We start from the raw sequence: 26814 nt of genomic DNA, 5'->3' as shown, positions 1-26814 counted from the left end.
AGTTGGCCAACTCCTTCACCAAGGTAAGTGGCTCACGGGGGACCAAGTTCAACAGAAGTTTCCCCATCTCATGTAGGCACTCAATGCAATGGGGACCATTGCTTCCTAAGGGGAGAGGAATGATCCAAGTGGATATTGGTGGCCACCTGTCTATTCCACTTGGACCCCCAACACTATCTCTTTCAGTTTTTGGGTTTCTTTAATTGTAGCATAGTTTACTATTTTTAGCAGTTTTTTGGGTCTTGAACTTTAGGAGCCATTTTGAGGCCCTAAACAATGTTTTTAGGGAAAACAGAGAGTCTATAAGTACCCCACCTTGACTTGCTTATTTCTTTTTGGCCTTGTCTTTGAGATCTTCGAAACGAGGTATTATGATAGCCAGACGGAGATCATATGCCAAAGTTACGACCCCGGGAAGTTGATGTACCAATTTACCCAAACGGGGCCCATAGTTTTGGCGCTTCATCTCCTAGGGTTAGGTTTTTGGATGTTTAGGGTTTTCCATTGTTTCTCAATAATAAATAGACCTTTGAGCCTCATTGAAACACAATTTAGAGGCATGTAGCCATCACATCTCTTCTCAGAGATAAGCTACCATTGCCTGAGTTAGTCTTATTTCCATTCTGTTTGTGAGAATATTTCAATGTTCGATATTAATGAAATGAAGTGTTATTTCTACTACATCTTTGTATTTACGGTTATATCTGTAATTTTTTGGTTCCTATTTAAATCTGGATCACCATTTGGCATTTCATTTTTGGAATCAAAGGATAATTTTTGGTTGCGTTTTATTTGATAAGAATAACTTTTTGTTGGGACACTGCATTGGGCGAGTTGGCTTGCTGGCCGACGCAAGTTCAAATCCCACCAACTCATTTGATATATGGTTCCATTACATGCAATGAGGGTGGTGGCCCACGAACCCATATATATCTATATCTATATCTATATCTATATATATATATATATATATATATATATATATATATATATATATATATATATATATATATATATATATATATATATATATATATATCTATATATATATATATATATATATATATGTATGTATGTATGTATATATATGTATGTATGTATGTATGTATGTTAATTTTAAAAAGTATTATTCATTTTTTGGACCGAATTTTGGGATTTATTGGAAAAATTAATGAGGCAACAAATTCACTCGTTCCGACCACCGGAATTTGTTGTTGATAACTACGAGATTGTTGCCTTGTTAGTGGCTTCCAATGGGCATAGTTTGACCAAAAATTTGACTAGCCATCATTTCACAAACAAACTTAGATTAAGGCGTCATTTGCAACATTAGAAAGCTTGTGACGAGATCTTCAATATAATCTTGGTTTCATTGCAATCCAACAACTTTTATTTTTTAGCCTTTCATGTGCCCTCTTCGATCACTGAGCATTTATAGAGCATTTGGATCAATTTTTTTACTCATCTTAGTAGAAAATTCCACCTGGGTATCTCCCATGATTTGATCATCTTATTCTAATAATAGACAAGAAAAATCCTTCTCTTTACCATACATAGGAGCATTGTTTGAACAATATGCCTTTGTAATTGTCTTCACAAATCTAGATTCCATGTATAATCAATGCTCCTTTCCACCAAACACATGATTGGTATCATAAGTTAGATACAATTTAATGGACCCCTCAATTTTCATTCCCCATGACTTGGACAAAAGAATACCAAATCTTGCAGGGTTGTCAATCACTACAATATCCATTACTACACTCTTTACTGGGATTTGAGAAAAATTGACCACTACATCCTTGATCATACCCAAGCACTTTACTCTTTTGGAATCAAAGGAGTATATATCTTGTATGGTTTTTTTATTTGTAGTCCCAATTGTTCCATAACAAATAATGACATTAGGTTATGAGATGCTCCTGATTCAAGATACAATTATGTAGTAGAAGGTCATGAATCACCAAGGTGACATAGAATGGAGGAGTGGAAGGGTCTTTCTCCTCCACATGTGGTTGAAACACAACCATAGGCCTTTCTTCTTGAGGGTTAAGGTTATCTTGTATGGGATTAGGGGTGGGTGAGCTCATAAACTGAGACACTTGAGATTTATAATTGGGTTGTTTCAATAATATAGTCAAAGGGATAAATATCTTGGCTTTCTCCAACTATTTTTGAAGACGGAAAGAAGAGGGATTCCTATCAATTTAATAGACTCAACAAGTTCTTTGTTCGCATTGCATATTGGCTTTATCTGTGGGGAAATTTCTTTTCTTTGGAGGCCCCACACTCATTTGGAATGGGATTGAAGGATTCTTTTTTTGGTTGGTGAGACAGGGTTGAGTGGTTTCTTCCCTTTATCTATTTGCTTAGGGAGACTTGGGTCAAGAGTGTCTTCATTTTGATATTACCCCTTGGACCTTTTCCTAGATGACCTGCTATCATATTTCATGTGTAGTTGGACTTGCATGAATTTAGTAAAGTATTTTCAATAACTATCTTTCTCATCATCATCCAGTGGGGCATGCAAATCACCCCCTTCTCCTTCATGTGATTCTATTTCATCTTCTCCCACTGAGAGAAAAGAGAATTGGTTTTCTTGAACTTCTATCATTTCTTCAATACTCTTCAGGATCATCTTCTAAATACAAAGGAGGTTAAATATGATCAAGTTGATCCTTTCTCACCTTTGCAAGAGATGTAAGGGCAACCTCCTATTTTGGGGGTTAAATTTTCTTTTAGGAGCTGGTTGACTCTATCGAGAGGTGTTTTTGTTTTCCAAATCCAATTTTATAAGTTTGTTAGAAAAATTCCTTATCATCTTGTTCATCTCATCTAACTTTTTTTCTTGAGTTTCCTTCACTTGGCCTAAATAACTAGCTTCTTCCATTCCTCTCCTCTTGTCATGATATTCGACCTTCCCTTTCTACTTTCTAGTGGAGGTGAAATTTGCTTCAACTTACAGGGCATTTTTTTGGATTTGTTCTAGAATACGAGACTTTATTTCACTGAGGGTAAACCCAAAATCTAGTTCAAAGACTCTAGCAAAAACCACTTTGGCAGAAACTCGTGAAGGTTTAATTTCAATAGGAAGACTATTATATAATTTCGTAAACCTCTTTATAAATTTTGAAACATCTTCATTATGTTTGTTCTTCATTTCATTAAATTTTTTAAGAATATACCCATAATCACTTTTCTCCCCCCATTTCTACATGAAAGATTTCTCCATCTCCTCCCAAGTATTAATAGATGCATTAGCAAGGATATTAAACCATTTCATGGCCTCTCCATCCAAAGACTAAACAAAAAGTCAGAGGACTACATCCAAATGTTCCACATTCAAATTCTCAGCAAATGTGTAGAAAGTTTCTATATGCTTTTGGGATGAAGTATCACACTCTCCAGTGAACCTTGGCAGGAGTTTAAGGTAGTCTTCTGGCATCCCATTCAAAGGTTGTGGTAAGTCAAGTGGAGAATATCTATTAAGAAGAAAACCAGGGACATACATGTTTTGCAATGGATGTGGTAAAATATTTACCACAAGGCCTTGTTGAGGAACAATATGAATTGTGGAAAACCAAACCTGAGATGGAATGTTAGCAGTGCTTTGATTCAGACTATTTATGAGGATATCTTTAACTTATTCAAGTTCCAGGAAGGTATGGAATGTGAAAGGATGTGTACTGATAGAAGCCTCTCGGATTTGACTCTTGAGGAAAATGAGTTAAACATATGGCAATGTTCTTTTAAATATTCCAAGGTTCTGGAAGAGGACTCAGGGTAGTTTATCTCATCCTTCTAAGAGCTAGAAGTTGACACTTCAGGAAATGAGATCATATTCTTTGGAGTAATGGGATTCCTATCTTTTCAAACCCTCTTGGATATGATCTTTTCATGGTCAAATATAGGGGGATTTTTTCTATTGAGAAGTATTTGAATGAGTATGAGGCCTTTTGAAATCTAGGCTAATAAATAAAAGATTTAAACAACAGAGTCATCAAGGTGAGAGATATTAAAACCACACCCTGTCTTGCTCACCTAACCAAGGAGTGTACAAGTTTCGTACCCAAGGAAAATTAACTACACCTCTGCTCCTAAAATTTAGGAATCACTATACATAACTCAAGCTCTCCCTCCAATTCGAATTAACTAAGGTAACTGAGTGATACTAACTCAGCGACTTATTCAAGTTATGTGCTGATGTGGAATTTCAATTATCTCCTAATTTAATTAAGGAAAAAATTAAATTAGGAATTTCTTGCTGCATTTTCAACATTATTTTCTATTTTACAATGGCTAATCTTCAACTTGGTTCTAATACCATGTTAATTTTTCTCAAGTTATATGTTGTTATATTTACTTAAAATAGTCTAGCATTCAATTTCGTTCAGTCCAATAACAATTAAGAAATTATAGATAGAAAATTATATAATAATGCATAATAGAAGATAGGCAAGCACAATGAGACATAAATATTTTTTGTCAAAGACTAGGGAAAAACCCCACAAAGGAGAAAAAACAAATCAATTCTTATTATTAGGAGAGATTAATTTAACATTCATTTGAGATAAAATATCCAATTTGTAAATCAATAAACCATTAAAAGTTAACCCTTTGAATACTGAGAGAATTAGGGTCAAAATAAGTCAAAACAAGTTAATGGAGATAGAGGAAGTCAAATTTGGTCAACATTGAAGCAAGAATCCTAGTGGGTATAACACTTAGAACAAAAAACTATTTCAATTTACTCAAGCTACTTTCCCTTTACCTTTATTGGTGACCTTCAACTTAGACAAATTTGGTCCAAGGTTAGCATCACTTGTTGCATTCCAAATGCCTATAACAATCAAATACAATGTGCAATGGAAATTTTGTGGTTCCTAAAGATGTGACCTACGAGTGACTTGTACGAGATCCTGATTTACCACAAAGTAGCTTGATCAGTGAAGAAAGGATTTGGTTCGCACCATTTAATTTGATTTGAACCCCATTAGCTTAATCCCTTGGTCTCTTTTCTCAACCAAGGTAAGTAGAATTATTATTATCCTCACCTATTATTATTATTATTTATATATCCCTTCTAGTTAAATTCTTCATTGAAATATTAAATGATTATAAAGTATAACATTACCAACTTTCAAACATTACCATAAACCTACAACAATATGGTCAAATTTCTTCTTGTCGAAGCTCTGAAATAGGAGGTTGAAATTCAATCAAGGCCCCAGTCAAACAATCCTATAATTTTTGGTCAAAGGAGATAGAGTTGACATGTGGTCAACCTCGGTTAATGTTCCTAGAATATAGATGAAAAGTGTGGTCAAACATGGTCAATTTTTCTTGCAATGTCCAACTTCCAGCCATAATCAAAACCCTTGCTCAAACAGATCTAAAACAACCTATGTCTACACAAGTCAAAGAGAGCAAAAAATAGATAGAAAGAAGTTTGCCAACACTAGTAAAAAAACTCCTTGATCATTCGCATGTGTGAGTTGACTTGATGATTTATTATCAAATTGTGTTGTGATCAAATGTGCTAAATGAGATCCAATGATGTTGTATTTCTATTTGAATTAAGAGGTGCCATTTCACACATATGGACTGGCTTGTCCTTCATGAGGAAAACTTCGTTAAAGTCAATAATATGAGTTTTCTTCATAATTTTTCTAGTGAAATTATGACTGAAGCTGCCCACTTCAACATCAATCTCCATACCCTCTTCCTCTCTCTCCTCAATATTTTTCTCCTTCCCTCTCCTCATTTCTGTTTCTCTCATCACTACTCTCTATATCTATATTTCCATCTATGTAATTATCCATGTCTCCATATCTCTTATTCCCTCTCTTTCTACCTCCTTCTTTCTCTCTCCATCTCTCCCCTATTACTCCCCCCCTCTCTCTCTTGCTTTGTCTCTCATATTTACTCTCTATCCCATATATATTTCTATCTATATATATATACCCCTCTTCTTCTCCTTCCATCACTATCTCGTCTTGACTATATATTTATCCTTCTCTCTCTCCTCTCTCCCTCACTCCATCAATTTCTTTCTCTCCTCCCCATCTACTCTTTCCATCTCTCTCTATCCCTCCCTCTTCCTCTCACTCTATGAATCCCTCACCCCCTTCTCTCCCTCTCTCTCCCTCCCTCTCTAGATCAACCCATTCCCCCCCCCTCTTTCCCCTTCTCTCTCACATCCCTCTGTCGCTCCTCTATTCCTAGTGCACTCACTGTCTCTTTCTCCCCTCTATAACCTTGTTTCTATCCCACCACCTCTCTTCTTCTCTCTCTCTCTCTATCTCTCTCTCTAACTTCGTTCCTATATTCTTTGATGCTGAATTATAAAAAACATTTCCAAAATTTAAAATTCCTTTAGAATGAAATTGCTTGCTAAGGGAATAGAAACTCGAGAAAGAAAACATATTTACTATGGTTAAAGAATTGTTGAGTAGAAAAAAGGTGTATATATAAAATTGTGTTTTGCTGAAAAATAAGGTAACTAAATGGTCAAGCAAGTATTGGAATATGGTTAAATGTGTCAAGGTTTTGGTTAGACCTTCCAACTATTCATAGTGGAATACATGACATAGGAAGATAGAAATATTAAATCAATAGAAGGATTCCTTGAGTAGATGTGCATAGATAAATGATCTAAATGCATAAGTTTAGGTTATAAAAACATTTATGATGTTTATGTTCTTCAATAAATTATCTAAATGTATAGTGTGCATATGTGATTATCTTATGTTTCACTGCAATCAATAATATTATAATTCAAATTATAGAGTTAGTGATAAATTTATAAGTTTTAATGCAATTTCAAGCATTATTGCAGTGAAAATATGATATATGAAAGTAGTCATGCTATATTGGAATACAAAAAATCTATATTCACAAAATAGAATTACATAAAATGATATTTTGGATATGGGAATAGAAGTAAGCCATAAGAAAAAAAAGGACAACTACAAACCTATGTGAATGCTAAATGTTATGTGGAACTTCTAATATACATTGAAAATATAGATATTATAATAAATATTTTATTAGTTTCTTGAATGATAAAGATATGGCTCGCGATATTTGCATTTCATGCTATGACATAGATGGATGGTGGATTTATGTTAGGTTCCTATCTTAGGTCAAAAGTTATAACTTTGACCAATTGCCAACGAAATCCTCGTGAAAATTTTGTATAAATTTTAGATCTTGGTTCACTATGTATTTGGAGGTATGATATGAGGAACATAGTGTTTTAGCAAGCTCCAAAATTCAATATCAAACAAGCGACCTAGGAAAAATCGTCAAAAGTTTCTCTTTGAGCATAAGATTTGAATTTCATAAAACTTTTCTGAAATTCCATGGACGGTATTTTTTTGTGTATGATTTTTAGGGTCAAAGGTTGAAAATGTGACACATGACACTCCGTACAAGTTTGCTCTACTGAACTAGCTAATAATCACGCCATTATGGAATATTGAGCATAAATATTTCTTGGAGAATCCAATCTCGATATGATTTATGGGATTGGAAATAAGACTCAAATGGCTACCATAGGATGAAATTTGATACCTTGGAGATATGAAATTACAGAGGTACAACAGTTGCAATATCGAGCTCTTAGATAGAAAGAAAAAGGTGTGTATTTTTTAATTTTGCATAATGTTTGTTTCAAAAATCAGTTTGAAGTGATATAAAGGGAATATTGAAGCATAAATATTAGTATTTGGTTCTAAAATTCCTCCCAAAAAAAATAAGTCTACACCCATTAAGCCCTCAAAAATATCTACTATGATGCATGATGAGGAAGAATTGCAACATGATATCTAGAAGTTACAAGGCCAAGTGCAACAAATTTCTCTCTCACAAAAAGCAACCAAAGATGACATGGATGGCTTAAAAGGGGACATGGATAATATAAAAGGCAACATGGAGGTTTTTTAATTAGACATGGATGCGATGAATTTCAAGTTGGAAGGGTTGATAAAGTTGTTGCAAGAAAGGCTTCTCAGTGGTGACAAGGTAATCCATGAGAATCATGTTGAGGAAAAAGGAATATGAATTATGATTTTAGAGACTCCAATGTGGAGTTTAAGAACCACTACATTCCAAAGAAAGATATGTCGAGTAATTTTTATGAAAAGGATCCAGTAACATGGATACTATGGATAGAGCAATATTTTGATCTACATGATGTATAAACCTCATAAAAGTTACGTATTGCATCTTTATATTTAGAACCCAATAAGTTTGTATGGTATAGATGGATTTTTTATCATAAACCACTTGTCACCTACTCAATTTTTACATGATTTTTATGGAGGAAATGATATCACATTATGAATATGAAAGCTAGATATGAGGAATTTTGATGGCAAGTATCCGGTAACATGGATACTACATATGGAGAAATAATTTTGATCTCTATGATGTGAAACCCTCACAAAATTTATGTATTTCAACTTCATAGAGACTTTAAAAGATAACATCCAACATGAGGTTTCCCTTTGTGAACCTGATTGATTAGAGAAGGCATTTAGGGTGGCAAGAAATAAGTGTACCGCTTGCAACTATAATGATGGAAGTGTTGTTTCTCATAGTCTTCCACAAGTTACAAGGTTGACACCACAAAAATTGGAGGAAAAAATATCAAAAGGGCTTTGTTACAGTTGTGATAGGAAATACACTAAAGGTCATAAATGTGCTAAGAAGAAATTATTCTACATAGATTGTGAGGAGGAGGAATAAGAGGAAAAACAAACATCAAAATAGGAGGAAATACACCAGGAACCAACCCCAGATAAAGAAAAAATGAATCTGACCATATCTTGTAATGCATTGGTAGGAATTACCACTTCTCAAACTTTCAAGACATAAGGATATATCAAGAAGAAAAAAGTAATAGTTCTTATTGATTCGGGTAGTACCCATAATTTTATTCATTATAAAATAGCCAAGGAATTGAACTGCTTCCTATATCCAGCACTAGAGTGTCAAGTGATGGTTACAAATGGAGGAACTATAAATTGCTCTAGAAAGTTCCATAATATCAAGCAAACCGTGGGGGATTATGTATTGAATAGTCTGATTTTTTCCATTCCAATTGGTGGTGTTGATGTTGTACTAAGAAAACCAAGAAAGATAATCATCTCTAGTGGCATGACAAAACTTTTGAAGAAATAACAATGGGGCATAACTGCACAATAATGCTCACTATAGGTTAAAACATCTAAATCATCTATTTCACCAGATCTCGAAAAGCCCCTGGAAAATCACTCGAAGCTATTTAAGACTCCTAAAGGCCTCCCACCTATTCGTGATCAGGATAATTCTATTTATTTAATTCCAGGAAGTGTTCCTCCAAACATCAAACCTTATAGATATCCCTATGCCCGAAAGAGTGAAATTAAGTGTATGGTGGCAGAAATGATAAAGTTCGGTATAATTCAACCTAGTCAAGTTACTTCTCTACTCTAGTAGTATTTGTACACAAGAAGGATGGATAATGGTGTATGTGTCCATATTATAGGGAGCTAACAATCTAATTATTAAAGATAAATTTCCCATTCCTATCATCGATGAATTGTTGGATGAATTACATTGATAAATTTACTTCACCAAGTTGGATCTTCATTTAGGATATCATGAAATTAGAATGAAGAATGAAGACATTCGGAAAACAACATTTAGACCTCAAGAGGGTCATTATGAATTTCTGGTCATGACTTTTGGCCTTACTAATGCACCTTCCACATTTCAAGGTTTGATGAATTCCATTTTCAAACCCTTCCTTAGAAAATTTTGTGTTTGTATTTTTTGATGATATACTAATCTACAACAAGTGTTGGAAGTATCATGTTCAACATATTGAAAGGGTGCTCAAATTATTGTAGGATAAACAATTATGTACAAAAACCTCCAAATGTTTCTTTAGAGTACAGAAGGTGGAATATTTGGGTCACATTATATCTCATGAGGGTGTTAAGGTATACCCTAACAAAATTAAATCCACTAAGGAATTGAAAATCCACACAACAATAAATCATCTTTGAGGATTTCTCGGGTTGACATGGTATTATCGCAAGTCTGTTACAAATTATGGGAGAATATAATGTGAATAAATAAATAAGTAATATGAACAGTCATCAGGAGATGAAGTGAACAATCTCCCTCATGTATATAATAAAGACCAACCTAAAGGAATAACATGAATTGAATTTTGTGGAGTTACTACCTAGCCTGACATGGTATCAGAGCAGGCACCATTTTTGGCTTTCCTCTGCTTTGTAACTCCCTATTCTACCTATGTTCTACCTTACATACAAAACTCTGCTCCTCTGCTCTCCATTCAAAAGCACTGCCCATATAAACGTTGTGGTGTCAGTGCCTGACATTTTCTCTCAAGCCTACCTGTACGCTTGTCTGCTACACTGCTCGATACCTGCCTTCAACCATTGACTGCACCCTCTGGCTCCCTGGACTATTCATAATTGTCCTCCCTGCACTCATTGTTGGCACGTTTTTTTCTTGGGTGTAACATCTCTCTGTTTTACAGAAGAAGAGCATTGAATCTCTATGATGAACGCCCAGCTCCCATAGAGAAATGCCCTGCTCCATGAATTTGCTCATTTCATACAATCAACATAAGGTTTTCTACTCACAAATAGGGAGTGAAACAAAAGAAGTCAGCAAGTGTTGGTATCTATGGTATGAGCATTGATTTTCCTTTTTAAATCCATGCTGGCATATGCGTTGAGGCCTGAAGTTTGAATGTTGCGTGTAATATGATTGACACTACCTGTTATAAGTCAATTTATAAGTTAATACACAGTCCTTGTATTACATTGAACACTGGTGGTCTAGTTTCTTGAATGCGCTGTACAGTTTTTTGAATGCTGTGTGTAATATGAAGCTGCTCCTGTTTTGAAGAATGCTGGTGGTCTAGTTTCTTGAATGCATTGTACAATTTCTTGAATGCTGCGTGTAATATGAAGCTTCTCCTGTTTTGAAGGACGCTGCTTCCATAAGTATTCTTTGGAAATTAGCCTATGCGCTGAGGGTAACGACTCTGTACCTACCAGCACTTTATGGAGCAGAGTACGCACAGCTGTACACAAAATTTCAATTCTTTCTGTTTTGGTAGTAAGTGAAACTCTGAACACAGGTTTTCAAATATTTTGTGTCATTGAGGAAAAGTGAAAATTTGAACTGATAAAGACGCTATCGGTGCTATATCATGCGCTACACAGGAACCATAAGTAAAAAAAAATTGATGAGGAAGAGATTTGAAATTTTTTTTGAGAGAGCATAGCTGATCTGAATATTTCTTTGGAAATGTTTTATAATAATCAATTTTCATTGTTGGGTTTCATCCTTAACATTAAAGACAAAGATAGTACAAATCCCTATATGGAGAGAATGCCCCTTTGAATTGTAATTTTTTAAAAATTACCACCAGAAGTACAATTTTACTGTATATTGGCAGAAGTATTTTTCTATCAGCAGAAGTATTTTTTACAGTATGCATTCAATCATATCTATTGTGGGAATAGTTCTCACTGGCAAAGAGAACTATCCTGAGTGGTCCTGGATGATAAAACACACACTCATTTTCAATGAGTTGTGGAAAGGAGTGTGTGTTGGAGACGGAGACATAAAGCCAAAACTGCCTACATCAGACAAAGAGCTCGTCATTTGGGAAAACAAGAACAGCAAAGCTTATGCATTAATCGCAGCATCTGTAATTGAAGAGGTTTGTTGCTGTATTTCGCCATTTTCAATTGCTTTTGAAGCCTTACAAAAGCTAAAAGAACTCTATGACTCACATTCTGCACTTGAAGTTGTTCAACTCATGATTAAACTTTTCACTCTTGAACTGCAAAGTAATGATCCTCTTGCCCTTGCATCTGAAGTAAAGTCTATAATGCATGATATCAAATCCACTAAGGTTGAATTGGATATTCCTCTTATCGCTTTTCTCAAGGCACTTTATCCTACTTACTCCAATTATCTTGAGTCATTGCAAGCAAATGGAAATCTCAAAGATATCACCTTTGACTCTCTTGTGAAAAAGTTTGCTGAAAGAGAGAAAGCTTTTGGAAAGAAGACAGCCCCTGAATCTTTTGAAGAGGCTATGTGCCTTGCTCATAAAGAAAAGAATCCTGCTAAAGATTCTTCCAGAGGAAGAGGTGGTCGAAGAGGAAGAGGAAGATATTTCAGAGGCAGGGGGTAGACACTCTCAAGGAGAAAAGGCAGATTTGCACTGCATACGCTACAAAAGAAATGGATCACATGATGCCTCTACATGCAAGTTACCATGGGACAAAATTAAGCAGCAAAGAAACCAACAGAAAGGTAAAAATGTTGATACAGACAAAGGTAAAGCACCTGAATCTGCTCACTATGTTGTGGCACAATGTAATATTGGAGTAAATGAAGATTTATTTAATGCTTCACTTGCTTCTTGGAAAAATGATTAGTTGCTTGACTCAGGAGAAACTTGCCACATGACTCATAGAAAATATTTTTTTTGAAGAATGTACTAACGATGTTGATGGAGCAGTATACTTTACAGACCAATCAAAAAATCAGGCCACCAGGGCTTGTCACAATCAGGCTTAAATTGCCTGGTCTTCCAAACTTTCTTTTGCACCATGTTCTATATCTCCCACAACTAAAGAGAAACTTGTTGTCCTTGGTTCACATCTGCCAGCAAGGTCACTCCATTCATATGTTTGATGGCAATCTTGAGGTGAGAAAAGCATCTGACCACTCACTTGTCATGAGGGGAATAGAAGAAGAAAGGCTTATCAAGCTGCAAGGTACCTTTGCTCGTACACAACATTTCTCATACAATTATCATTGTGAAGAAGGTACACTTCCATCAAGTTTATTATGGCATGTTAGATTTGGACAGTTGAACTATGACAGCCTCCGCTTGTTGAAGAAAAATGGTGTTGCTGGTTTGCCTACAATTCCTAGGAAATTTAAGCAATGTGATTCTTTTATTCAAGGAAAGCATAGCAAACAGTCTTTTCATGATTCACATTCAAGAGCACATAGAAAACTTGAAATCATTCATTCAGATTTATGTGGTCCAATGCTTGTTCCTTTTGCAAATGGAAATAAATATATGATGACATTTATTGATGAATACACCAGAATGTGTTGGGTTTATTTATTGAAGAACAAATTTGATACTTTTCAAACATTCAAGAACTTTCATAAATGGATTGAAAATGATGCACAATCTAATATTGGATCTATTCACACTGATAATGGAAAAGAATACACATCAAATGAATTTGAAAATTATCTTTGCCAACATGGGATCAAACATCAAACAACTGTGCCTTATAATCCCCAACAGAATGGTGTAGCTAAAAGAATGAATAGGACAATCTTAAATATGGTATGATCCAAGCTCTTCTTAAAAATTGTAAAGATAATGTTTTGGGCTGATGCTTTTCATGTGCTGCATATATAAAGAATAGATGTCCATTTAATGCTATCAGAAACAAGACTCCATATGAAATGTGGTATGGACATGTTCCTTTGGTAAAGCATCTCAGGGTCTTTGGTTCCACCTGTTATGCCTTGATACCAAAGGTGCATAGAAACAAACTTGGTGCAAGAAGTCGTAAGTGTATCTTCCTGGGGTATTCAAACACCTCCAAAGCATACTGTCTCTATGATGAAGTAAATAAAATTTTTGTTGTATCTAGAGATGTAATTGTTTTTTTAATCATCCAAAACTGACAATGTTGTTGAGTGGCAACTTGATCGCTTGGATAGATTCGCAAAAGCAAAACCATTTCAAGAATTTGATAATCAGATTCCACATCTTGAAAGGGGGATTCCTATACTAGATCAAAATGTGGAATCTTCTTCTAAAGAACACTCTCCCCCGCATGAAACTCCAACAACAGATGATGCTTTAAGTGATGTGATTGATAGAATTGGGAGACTCAATCTTGATTCAGTACCAACTCAATCAACGAAGCAGCCTGGATGTTGGGTCCCTATAATACTAGTGATTACCCCATTACTATTGTAGTTATACCCCTTATTTATATTTTTGTGCCCCTATTACCCCCATATTGTTATTTCTGTGCCCCATAGAATCCCTCTATTGTTATTTTTGTGGCTTTATATTATTATTGTTAGGTCGGCTGGATTATATTGTGACTCCTTAGACTCCTATATAGAAAGGAGGTTTTGTCATTTGTATCATCCAAGAATTGTTCATTTATGTAATGTAAAGGAGGTTTCCCCCTCGAAGAGGCTGAATTCTAAGGCGTTGATCTATCTTTTCTATCTTTTCTTGAGCTGGTTTCATAACATTTGGTATCAGAGCTTTGGATTCTAGGGTTTCGCTGCTCCAAACAGGTCATCGTGGCATTTTCGCTATAACTTTTTTTCTGTGACGTTTCAGAAGTCGCAAAAAAAACCCATTTGAGAAGAAATCGCGCTGAACCTTGGGTCCAAATTTCAGAGCTTTTCGCATGATATTTGCGGAGATATGATCTGAGGAAGTTGGTCTTTTTGCAGACTCCTGAATTACATTCAAAACAGGTGACCTGGGGAAAATCGTCATAACTTTCTCTCTGGGGATCGGATTGAAATTTCGTAAGAAGGTACAGAAAGAGGACGGACTGTAGTTTCTTGTATGTGTTTTAGATTCAAAGGTTGAAACAGTGACTCGTGGCACGTCGTACAAGTTCGCTCTACTGAACCAGTCTAAAAACAAGTCACTGTGGGAGATTTCACATAACTCTTCCTTGGAGAATCCAATTTGGCTCAGACTTGTGGCATTGGAAAGAGGACACAGAAGGCTACTACAGGTAGCAATTTCAGAACTGGATGATTCGAAATTACAGAGATACATCAGATTCAATATCAGGCTTCTATAAAGTGAAAAAAGGTGTGTAGTTTTTTTTTAAATTTTTGTGTAAGCTTGGTTTGACGGAATTCAAAGGGCATAGTAAAGCATTATTATCGGTAACTGATGCCCCGAGGAAAGAAAATGCAAACACCTAGTAAGGAACCTGAAAGCTCTAGCATGACTCATGAAGAAGAGGAAGAAATGCTACATGATATATCAAAATTACAAGAACAAGTGCAACAAATGTCACGCTCACAAAAGCTAACAGAAGCTAAGATAAGTGGCGTGGAATCTAAGATAAAGGGCATGGAAGCTAAGATGGATGATTCGAAGACAGATTTGAAGAGAGACATGGCAGATTTGAAGATAGATTTGAAGACAGACATGGAAGAATTGAAGAAGTTGCTACAAGAAAGGGTCACTAATGGTGAAAAGGTAGTAAAGGAAACTCATGATGAGAACAAAAGAAATGTTAATCATGATTCCATAGATGCTAATGTTGGATCGAAGAATCACCATATTCCAAAAATCGATATGAGGAAGTTTGATGGCAAGGATCCCGCCACATGGATATTACAGATGGAGCAATTCTTCGATCTCAATAATGTGCAAAACACACAAAAGGTACGTATGGCAACTTTATATTTGGAACCAAATCAGTTTGTATGGTATCAATGGCTTTGCTCTCGTAAACAATTTATCACTTGGGCAATTTTTACGGAAGAATTGATAGCACATTATGAGGATACAAAAAGCAACACTTTTTTTAGCCAATTGATAAGTCTCAAACAAAAGGGTTCAATAATGGAGCACATTGAGGAGTTCCAAAAATTGAACATAAGGGTAAAAGATATTCCAGAGGAGCATAGGATTGATGTGTTCATAGGGTCTTTAAAGGATAATATCCAACATGATGTTCGCCTTTGGGAACCTGATTCATTAGAGAAGGCATTCAGGTTAGCAAGAAAAATGGAAAGCAAAATTATGGCAACCAGGAAGCATACCACTCACAACTATAAAGACGGAAGTGTTGTTGCCCCTAGTCTTCCACAACCTATAAGGTTGACACCACAACAATTGGAAGAAAAAAGAGCAAAAGGGCTTTGTTACAGTTGTGATAGCAAATACACTAAAGGTCATAAGTGTGCTGAGAAGAAATTATTCTACATAGATTGTGAAGAGGAAGAAGAAAAGGAGCAAGAAAGGTCAAAAGAAGAAGATATACTCCAGGAACAAAGCCTAGATGAAGAACAAATAAATCCGACCATATCTTGTAATGCATTGGCGGGAATTACCACTCCTCAAACCATCAAGATAGAAGGACAAATCAAGAAGAAAAAGGTAATAGTGTTGATTGATTCAGGAAGCACCCACAATTTTATTCATTGTAGGGTAGCAAAAGAATTGAATTGCTTCCTATATCCAGCACCAGAGTGTCAAGTGATGATTGCAAATGGAGGAACAATAAATTGCTCTGGAAAGTGCCATAATATCAAGCTATCCATGGGAGAATATGTATTGACTAGCCCAATGCTTTCCATTCCAATGGGAGGTGCTGATGTTGTACTAGGAGTCCAATGGCTACAATCCTTGGGTACAATAGCTTTTAATTTTCAAGAACTTTTCATCAAATTTTCTACGGAAGGAAAGGAAGTTGAATTAAGGGGTATTGCAGGGAAACCAGGAAAGATAATCAGCTCTAATGGCATGACAAAGCTTCTAAAAAAGGAGCAAAGAGGTGTAATTGCACAATTATGTTCGCTAGATGTTTCCACATTGGAATCATCTATTTCTCCAGATCTCCAAAAAGTCCTGGACAATCATTCCAAGGTATTTGAGACTCCAAAGGTCTCCCACCTATGCGTGATCATGATCATGCTATTCATCTGATTCCAGGAAGTGTTCCTCCAAACATCAGGCCGTACAGATATCCCTATGTCCAAAAAAGTGAAATTGAACGTATGGTTGCAGAAATGCTAGAGGCTGGTATAATTCAACCGAGTCAAAGTTCTTTCTCAGCTCCAGTAGTATTGGTGCACAAGAAGGATGGATCATGGCGCATGTGTCCAGATTATAGGGAGCTCAACAAGCTCACTATTAAAGATAAGTTCCCCATTCCTGTCATTGATGAATTACTGGATGAATTGCATGGATCAATTTACTTCACCAAGTTGGATCTTCGTTCAGGATATCATCAAATCAGAATGAAGATTGAAGACATTCCGAAAACGGCATTTAGAACTCATGAGGGTCATTATGAATTTTTGGTCATGCCTTTTGGCCTTACCAATGCACCTTCAACATTTCAAGGTTTGATGAATTCAATTTTCAAACCATTCCTTAGAAAATTTGTGTTAGTATTTTTTGATGATATACTAATCTACAGCAAGTCTTGGAAGGATCATGTTGAACATGTTGACAGGGTGCTACAACTATTGGAGGAGAAACAATTATATGCAAAAAGATCCAAATGTTTCTTTGGAGTCCAGGAGGTGGAATATTTGGGTCATATTGTATCTCATGAAGGAGTTAAGGTAGACCCTAGCAAAATTAAAGCCATTAAGGAATGGAAAATCCCCACATCCATAAAGCATCTGCGAGGATTTCTTGGGTTGACAGGGTATTATCGCAAGTTTGTTAAGAATTATGGGAGAATAGCAGCACCTCTAACAACATTATTGAAGAAAGATTCATTTTCATGGACTCCGGAAGCAACAAAGGCCTTTGAACATCTTAAAGAGGCAATGTGCCAAGCACCGGTCTTAGCTACACCGGACTTCACAAAAACCTTTATTGTGGAATGTGATGCTTCAGGAAATGGAATTGGTGTTGTTCTAATGCAAGATGAAAGACCCATTGCTTTTGAAAGTCGTCCAATCAAGGGAAAGTTTTTAAGCAAAGCTATTTATGAGAAGGAAATGTTGGCAATACTCCATGCACTTAAGAAATGGCGACCCTACCTAATGGGAAGACACTTCAAGGTAAAAACGGATCATGATAGCCTTAAATACTTTTTAGAACAAAGATTATCCTCTGAAGAGCAACAAAAGTGGGTCACAAAGATGTTGGGTTATGACTTTGAAATCATCTACAAAAAAGGGAAGCAAAATGTGGTGGCAGATGCACTCTCAAGAAAGGATGAGGATGTGGAAGCATTGTTGTGTGCCATTTCTATTATCCAACCAGATTGGATAAACGAAGCAAGGGAGGAATGGAAGAATGACGAAGAAGTGTGGGCACTTATTCGAAAGCTACAACAAGATTCCAGTACTTCTGATACATTTAGCTGGCAAAATGATTCGTTATGGTACAAAGATCGCTTATACCTCTGTAAGAATTCCCAGCTAAAACAAAAGATTCTTATGGAATTGCACACTTCTCCCTTAGGAGGGCACTCAGGATTTTTAAAAACTTACCACAGGGTTAAGAAGGAATTTTTTTGGGATGGCCTTAAATCAGATATTCAAAAGTTTGTGGCGGAATGTTTGGTTTGCCAACAAAATAAAGTTGAAACAATTAAGACACCGGGTCTATTACAACCTTTATCCATTCCAAGCCAACGTTGGGAGGAGGTTTCAATGGATTTTATCACAGGTTTACCCAAGTCTGAGGGAAAGAGTGTCATCATGGTGGTAGTTGACAGACTTACCAAGTATGCACACTTTTGTGCATTATCACATCCATTTAAAGCCAGTACAGTTTCTACTGCATTTATGGAAACAGTTCAAAAGCTACATGGAAACCCAAAGATTATTGTAAGTGACAGAGATCCCATTTTCACTGGAAATTTTTGGACAGAATTATTTTCTTGTCTTGGTACTCAGTTAGCTCATAGCTCATCTTATCATCCTCAATCTGATGGGCAAACTGAGATAGTAAACAAATGTTTGGAAGGATATCTTCGTTGCTTTGTATCTGATAAACAGACACAATGGGTCAAATGGTTGCCTCTGGCTGAATGGTGGTATAACACTTCCTTCCATACAGCAACAAAAATGACCCCATTTATGGCACTTTATGGGTATCAACCACCATCCATCACATCATATTTAAGAGAAAATTCTAAGGTTCAGGCAGTGGAACATCACATCGAACATCAACAACAAGTCCTCCAACTCTTAAAGGATAACCTCGTGTTGGCACAAAATAGAATGAAACAACAGGCAGATCAACATCGCAGTGAAAGAAGTTTTGATGTAGGTGATTGGGTATTCCTACGGCTACAACCATATAAGCAAATGTCCCTAAAGCAAGCTAAGAAGGATAATAAATTATCACCAAAGTATTATGGTCCGTACAAGGTGTTGCAAAAGATTGGTACTATGGCATACAAATTGGAGCTTCCTGCAGCTTCTCGATTGCACCCAGTTTTCCATGTTTCATGTTTAAAGAAGGTTATAGGTGACAAGCTCCCAATTCAAACAATATTGCCAGAACTTGACGAGGAAGGAAAAATTATATTGGAACCGGAAGCAGTCACAGAAACAAGAACTCGACAGCTACGAAATCGATCAATTTCAGAGTATCTTATCAAGTGGAAGAACTTATCCGCTGAAGATTCCACATGGGAGGATGAGAATTTTATGCAGAAGTATCCAGAACTACTCAAGCGTTGAGGACAACACTTTTTTGAAGGAGAGGGGCATGTTGGGTCCCTATAATACTAGTGATTACCCCATTACTATTGTAGTTATACCCCTTATTTATATTGTTGTGCCCCTATTACCCCCATATTGTTATTTCTGTGCCCCATAGAATCCCTCTATTGTTATTTTTGTGGCTTTATATTATTATTGTTAGGTCGGCTGGATTATATTGTGACTCCTTAGACTCCTATATATAGAAAGGAGGTTTTGTCATTTGTATCATCCAAGAATTGTTCATTTATGTAATGTAAAGGAGGTTGCCCCCTCGAAGAGGCTGAATTCTAAGGCGTTGATCTATCTTTTCTATCTTCTCTTGAGCTGGTTTCATAACACTGGACCATCTGAGAAAGGTCCCCCAAAGTGGCTGACAAAGACACTTGAAAGTGTTCATCCTAATGAGGTTGGAAAGACAGGAACTAGAAATTCAAACCGGCAAAATGGAGGTGATGTAGATGACTCTAATTCACCTGTTGATATGGATGTTTCTTATGATTGTGAATTGAACTTGTCTACAGATTTTGAACAAACTTCCTTCAAAGAAGTTGCTTCTCATGATGAATGGAAAGAAGCGATGAAAAAGGAGTACGATGTCCTCATAAAGAATGGCACTTGGAAGCTGGTTGATCCTCCATTAACAACCAAACCAATTGGCTGCAAGTGGGTCTACAAGAACAAGTATACAGCTGATGGCTCACTTGACAAGCATAAAGCTAGGCTTGTGGCAAAAGATTTTGCACAGAAGGAAGGGATCGATTATGAGGAGACTTTTCCCCCGCGGTAAAATGGGCTACCATCCGGACACTCTTCGCCCTAGCAGCTTAGAACGGTTGGAAATTCCATCAAATGGATGTAAAAACTACTTTCTTAAATGGAGATCTAAAAGAGAATGTTTTTATGTCCCAGCTTGAATGATTTGCTGTGAAAGGACATGAACATAAAGTATGAAAACTGGTGAAGTCCTTGTATGGCCTCAAACAAGCACCGCGAGCCTAGTATGAAAAACTAACTGAGCATCTTCTGAAACTCAATTTCAAACATTATGATCTTGATGATGCAACTTTATTTGTCAAGAAAGTTGGCAAAACAATTGTATATCTTGTGGTATATGTAGATGATATTTTAATGACAGGGAACAATGAAAGCTACATTGCATCCATAAAGAAGGAATTGGGAAAAAGATTTGAAATGACTGATTTGGGCTATGTTCATTACTATCTTGGTATTGAAGTAACCCAACATCCGAAATCCATATTTCTTTCTCAAAAGAAATACATTAGAGATTTGTTGAACATGTTTGGCATGACAGAATGAAATCCTCTTACTACTCAAATGGAACAAAACTTAAATTTCACATCTATTGAAGGAAAAGAATTTGAGGATGCAACAAAGTATAGACAGCTTGTAGGAAGTCTCAACTACCTAACTACTACCAGACTAGACATTTCGTTTGCTGTTGGAATTCTCTCCAGGTTTATGCAAAAGCCTTGTGAGGGACATTGGTCTACTGCAAGAAGAGTTCTAAGGTACTTGAAGGGAACTCAAGACTTTGGAATCAAGTATACATAGGTGGACGACTTTAGCTTGATTGGATACTATGATTCAAAATTCGATGGAGACAAAGAAACTGTGGTATCTACTTCAGGATATTCTATGAGTCTTGGCTCGGGAGCTGTCTCTTGGAGATCACGTAAACAATAAATTCCAGCAGATTCCACAACAGAAGCAAAATATGTGGCAGCAGCTGAAGAAACAAAAGAAATTGTGTGGCTCCGGAAAATTCTTTAATATTTGCGGGTCAAACAAGTACAATCAACTCCACTCATGATTGATAATACCTCTGCAATAAAGTTGGCCAAGAACCCAAAGTTCCATGATCGAACGAAGCACATCAATACCAAATATCATCTAATTCGACATCATGTTGAGGCCAAAACAATCCATCTCTGTCATTGTTCCACTAATGAGAAAATTGCCGACATCTTCACCAAAGCACTTGGAAGAGAAAAGCTTGAACGATTCAGAATGATGGTTGGACTCACCAACATCCCTTCAGATTAAGGGAGGGAATGTTGACACCTAATCATCATGATTGGGTGAATATAATGTAAATAAATAAATAAGTAATATGAACAGTCATTGGGAAATGAAGTGAACAGTCTCCCTCATGTATATAATAAAGACGAACCTAAAGGAATAACATGAATTGAATTTTGTGGAGTTACTATTTGGCCTGAAAATGTACAAAAACCTCCAAATGTTTCTTTAGAGTACAGAAGGTGGAATATTTGGGTCATATTGTATCTCATGAGGGTGTTAAGGTATACCCTAACAAAATTAAATCCACTAAGGAATTGAAAATCTACACAACAATAAATCATCTTTGAGGATTTCTCTGGTTGACAGGGTATTATCGCAAGTCTGTTAAAAATTATGGGAGAATATCAACACCTCTAACAACATTACTAAAGAAAGATGAATTTTCTTGGACTCTATAATCAAGTAAGGCCTTTGAAAATCTTAAAGAGGCAATGTTCCAAGCACATGTGTTAGCTATGCCATACTTCACACTAACCTTCATCGTGGAATGTGATGCCTCAAGAAATTGAATTTTTTGTTGTTTTAATGCAAGAAGGAAGACCCATTAGTTTCGAATATCATCCAATCAAAGGAAATTATTTACACAAACTTATTTATCATAAGGAAATGTTGGCAATACTACATGCACTAAAGAAATGGTGACCTTACCTAATGGGAAGACACTTCAAGGAAAAATCGATCATGATAGTCTTAAATACTTTTTGCAGTAAATATTATCTTTAGAAAAGCATGAAAAATGGGTCACAAAGATGTTGGGTTATGACTTTGAACTCATCTACAAAAAAAGGGAGAAAAATGTTGTTGTAGATGCACTCTCAAGAAATGGTGAGAATGTGGAAGCATTGCTTTGCATCATTTCTATTATCCAACCTGATTGGATAACTGAAGTAAGAGATGAATGGAAAACTGATGAAGAGATGTGGATACTCATTCAGAAGTTAATGTAACAAGATCCTAGTATATCTAATAAATTTAGTTGGATAAATGATTCATTATGGTACAAATATCGATTATATCTTTGTAATAATTCCCAACTCAAGAAAAATAATCTTTTGGAATTGCAACCCTCCTCTATAGGAGGGCACTCGGGATTTTTGAAAACTGACCACAAGATCAAGAAGGAATTTTTTTGGGATGGCCTTAAATATGATATTCATAAGTTTGTGGTAGAATGTTTTGTTTTCCAACATAATTAAGTTGACACAATTAAGACCCTAGGTCTATTGCAACCTTGAGCCATTCCAAGTCAGCATTGGGAGGAGGTCTCAATGGATTTGATCACAGGTTTACCTGAGTATGAAGGAAAGAGTGTCATCACGATGGTAGTTTATAGACTTACCAAGTATGCACACTTTTGTGCATAATTTCATCCTTTTAAATCTAGCACAGTTGCTACTGCATTGATGGAAAAAATTCAAAAGCAACATGGAAACCTAAGTATTATTGTAAGTGACAAAGACCCCATTTTCACTAGAAATTTTTGGACAAAATTATTTTCTTGTCTTGGTACTCAATTAGCTCATAGCTCAACTTATCATACTCAATCTAATGGGAAAATTGAGATAGTGAACACATGTTCGGAAGGATATCTTCATTGCTTTGTATCTAACAAACAAACACAATGGGTCAAGTGGTTATCTTTAGCTTAATGGTGGTATCACACTTCCTTCCATACTGCAACGAAAATCACTCCATTTATGGCACTTTATGGATATCATCCACCATCCACCACATCATATTTAAGAGAAACTTCTAAGGTTGAAGCAATGAAACATCACATCAGGAATCAAAAACATGTTCTCCAACTCTTAAGGGATAATCTCACTCTGGCGCAAAATCGAATGAAACAACAGGCATATCAACATCACACTGAAAGAATTTTTGATGTAAGTGACTAGGAATTTTTAAGGCTATAACCATACAAAAAAATGTCCCTGAAGTAAGCTAAGACGGAGAACAAATTATCACCCAAGTACTATGGTCCTTAAAAGGTTTTGTAAAATATTGGTACTATGGAATACAAATAGGAGTTGCTTGCATCTTTCTGAGTACACCGAGTTTTCCATGTTTTATTCTTAAAGAAGGTTATCAGTGAGAAGCCCCCTATTCAAAAAGTGTTGCTAGAACTTGACAAATAAGGAAAAGACATTTGATCCTGAAGTTGTCATGCAAACAAGGAATCGACAACTACGAAATCGATTAATTTCAGAGTATCTCATTAAGTGGAAGAACTTTCCTGCTGAAGATTCCACATGGGAGGATGATGATTTTATATAGAAGCATCCAAAACTACTGAAGCATTGACGATAACACTTTTTTGAAGAAGAGGGGCATGTTAGGTCCCTATAATATTAATGTATTCCCCTTTTTTTATTGTTAGTGAAGCCCCATGTGGTTATTCTTATGCCCATGTATCCCCATGTTGTTATTGTTGTGCCCCATAGAATCCCACTATTGCTATTTTTCTGCTCCATAGAAGCCCACTATTGCTATTGTTGTACCCTTACATTATTATCATTATGTAATCTCTCATTATATTGTGACCCTTAGAATCCTGTATATACCAAGGATGTCTTATCATTTGTATCATCCAAGAATTGTTCATTTATGTAATGTAAAGGAAGTTTCCCCCTTGAAGAGGCTAATTTTTAAGTCGTTGATCTATCTTCTCTTCTATTTTGTGAGCTGGTTGTATAACAATTTACATAGTAATGACAAATGATGAACATTATATAGGTTTAAATCTTAGAAAAAAATCCATTGTGATGGTATTTGAACTCAATTATTTCCATAGGATATGAATTGAATAAAAGATACTAATGGATGCATGGAATTAACAATCTATATGTTGTCACTCTTGTTATTAATTATGAAAAAATTAGTATGCTAGATCACAATAGGAATTGTTTGGGAAAGAAGAGGATGCTCAAGTTAGGTAGTGTGTGTGTGGTAAGGAAGACACAACCTAAGTGATTATCGTACCTTGTGATATATATATATATATATATATATATATATATATATAGAGAGAGAGAGAGAGAGAGAGAGAGAGATTGTAATTCATTCCTAGTTCTGGGGGATGAGAGTTTGTTTGGAGGAAGAATCATCACATAAAGGTTATTATAACATGCATATTGTTCTTCAGGGTTGATATAAGAGAAGTTTATGAGTGAAGACATTTTATTATTACTGGAAAGAAAAAATATTAGGATTATTCTATGCCAAAGGGAGGAATAATGTAACACTCCTTCGATGTGTGAACATAAAGAAAATGTATGTGTTAAGTGGGTTGAATTGGATTAGTTTATAAATTATATACATTAATTATAAAAATATAGAAATTATTTCTTGAGGTTATATTTCCCTAGGTGAACGATTAAAAAAATGAAACAATCAAACTTGAAATAGGTGGTGGCCATGTTATCACTCAGGTTGTCCTTAAGCTCCGGAAAAGGATATGGCTGTGGTAACCACAAACCAACTTTGGACTGCAGGTTCTAGCCCACCTGCAGTCATAGAGGGCTCTCTCTTTATGATTTTTAGCTTTGTTTAAAAGGATTTTAGGCTAGCTATTGGGTTCAGGGGGTTTGTTTTTTATTTTGGTGGGAAGGAGAATACTCTCAGGCAGAGAGGCAAGACATGTTCTGGAAGCTTCAAACCATTGGGCGTGGAGTCAAAGAGTAGGACTACTGGCGCATTTTCTTGGTCACAAGACTAACGTGGAGCAAGATAGCTGCATATGAAACAATTTTTCAAGCTTAAAGGATGGAAAGAATGCTAAGGAATGAGAGGCAACAAAGAATCTCCCAAACAGGTTAGCAGAGGGAAGATGAATGAGCTCAGCCTAGGAGCAATTAAGAATTCCTAGTTAACAGTCATTCATATGTGAAATAGGTTAAACATGAGCCATAAAGGAATTCATATTCATCCCTAAATCAAGAGGAAAACATTAAGAAACCCCAGAAACTGAGCGTAGAGTGCAGATATGCAATTTCTAAACCAATCTTTCTTTCTGTGATTTGTGCATATATGAAATGGAAATGACAGAGATGAGGAACACTTATTGTTTCATATAGCAGTGCAAGAATTCCATATTCACGTCTTTAAACCAATTAAACACGATGCAGACAGCCATTCCTCCAAGCTTTCGGCAGTCTTTGATTATAGAAAATAACAGGTATGCAGTGCAAGTCTCTCCTGGAATACATAAGCCAACCAACCCTTTTAACAACACAGAGGGTGGTATTTATACAAAATTTTGATACAAAAATATCTAGACGAGAAGTTAATAGTTGATAACTTCTCTACCAACTCTTAAGGAGTGATTGATGAAAAAGTAAATGCTAAAATAAATACAAATGTAACAGTTGTTCACTTCTGGCGGTAGATGTTGACTTTTGAGTCGGCAGGGCTGCGTTCTTAGAAATCTGCGCTCTTGAGTTGGCCATCTCAGTGTTATTGCTTTGTACCTGCTCCCACCTGTCCTGCGCATTCCTCCATTACTCTGTCCTGTGCATTCTGCGCCTTATCCTGTGCTTCTTGCTGACCTGTATCTGACATAGATTTTGAAATGAAAAAAAAGAGGCAAAAACTGAAATCACCTGGGCAATACGGCCAGCATTGCCTGCCACCAATTCTCAGAAGGCAACTGATGCCTTTGTATTTTGACAAGTGTTTCATTGGCCTCTGTGTACTTGTAATAACTGGGTGGCATATCAAACAGATGATTGACCTCATGCTCCAGGTAAAATAAGCTTTCTAGCTTGTCGTAAAGTGTCTGTCCTGTAGGCGGCCCTGCCTCTGCTGTAGAACTTGATGCAACGGTAAGCTGATTTGTGACAAAATTATTTAGCCTAGTAGCATATTGGTCACATGTTAATAGTTTTCCAGCGCTGGTCAACAGGCTGGGAAATCCTCCAATCTGTAGTGCTGCAAGCTTTACATCAAAATTGTCTACATCTCTTTGTATATCCCGACATCTTGCCTCCAGAGTTTGCACCAAGCTTCTTAATGTGAGCACACTTTTTGCTATTAATATGGCATCCGTTCATGATATGGAGTGTTGCCAGCTCTTCCCTAGTTTGATGATTCAGAAAGTTGATCATTCTGTTAGCCTGCTCAGGCATGTTTCCTAATGCTGCCTTGGCTCTCTGGATTTCAAGCTTAGCACGACCAATCAGTTCC

The sequence above is a fragment of the Pinus tabuliformis genome, chromosome 6 (assembly GCF_031772625.1).
Source record: "Pinus tabuliformis cultivar Carrire ecotype Pingquan chromosome 6, CPIR1, whole genome shotgun sequence".
In the NCBI taxonomy this organism is placed as follows: Eukaryota; Viridiplantae; Streptophyta; class Pinopsida; order Pinales; family Pinaceae; genus Pinus; species Pinus tabuliformis.
The sequence above is the reverse complement of the archived record's forward strand: the minus strand, read 5'-3'. Positions refer to the sequence as shown.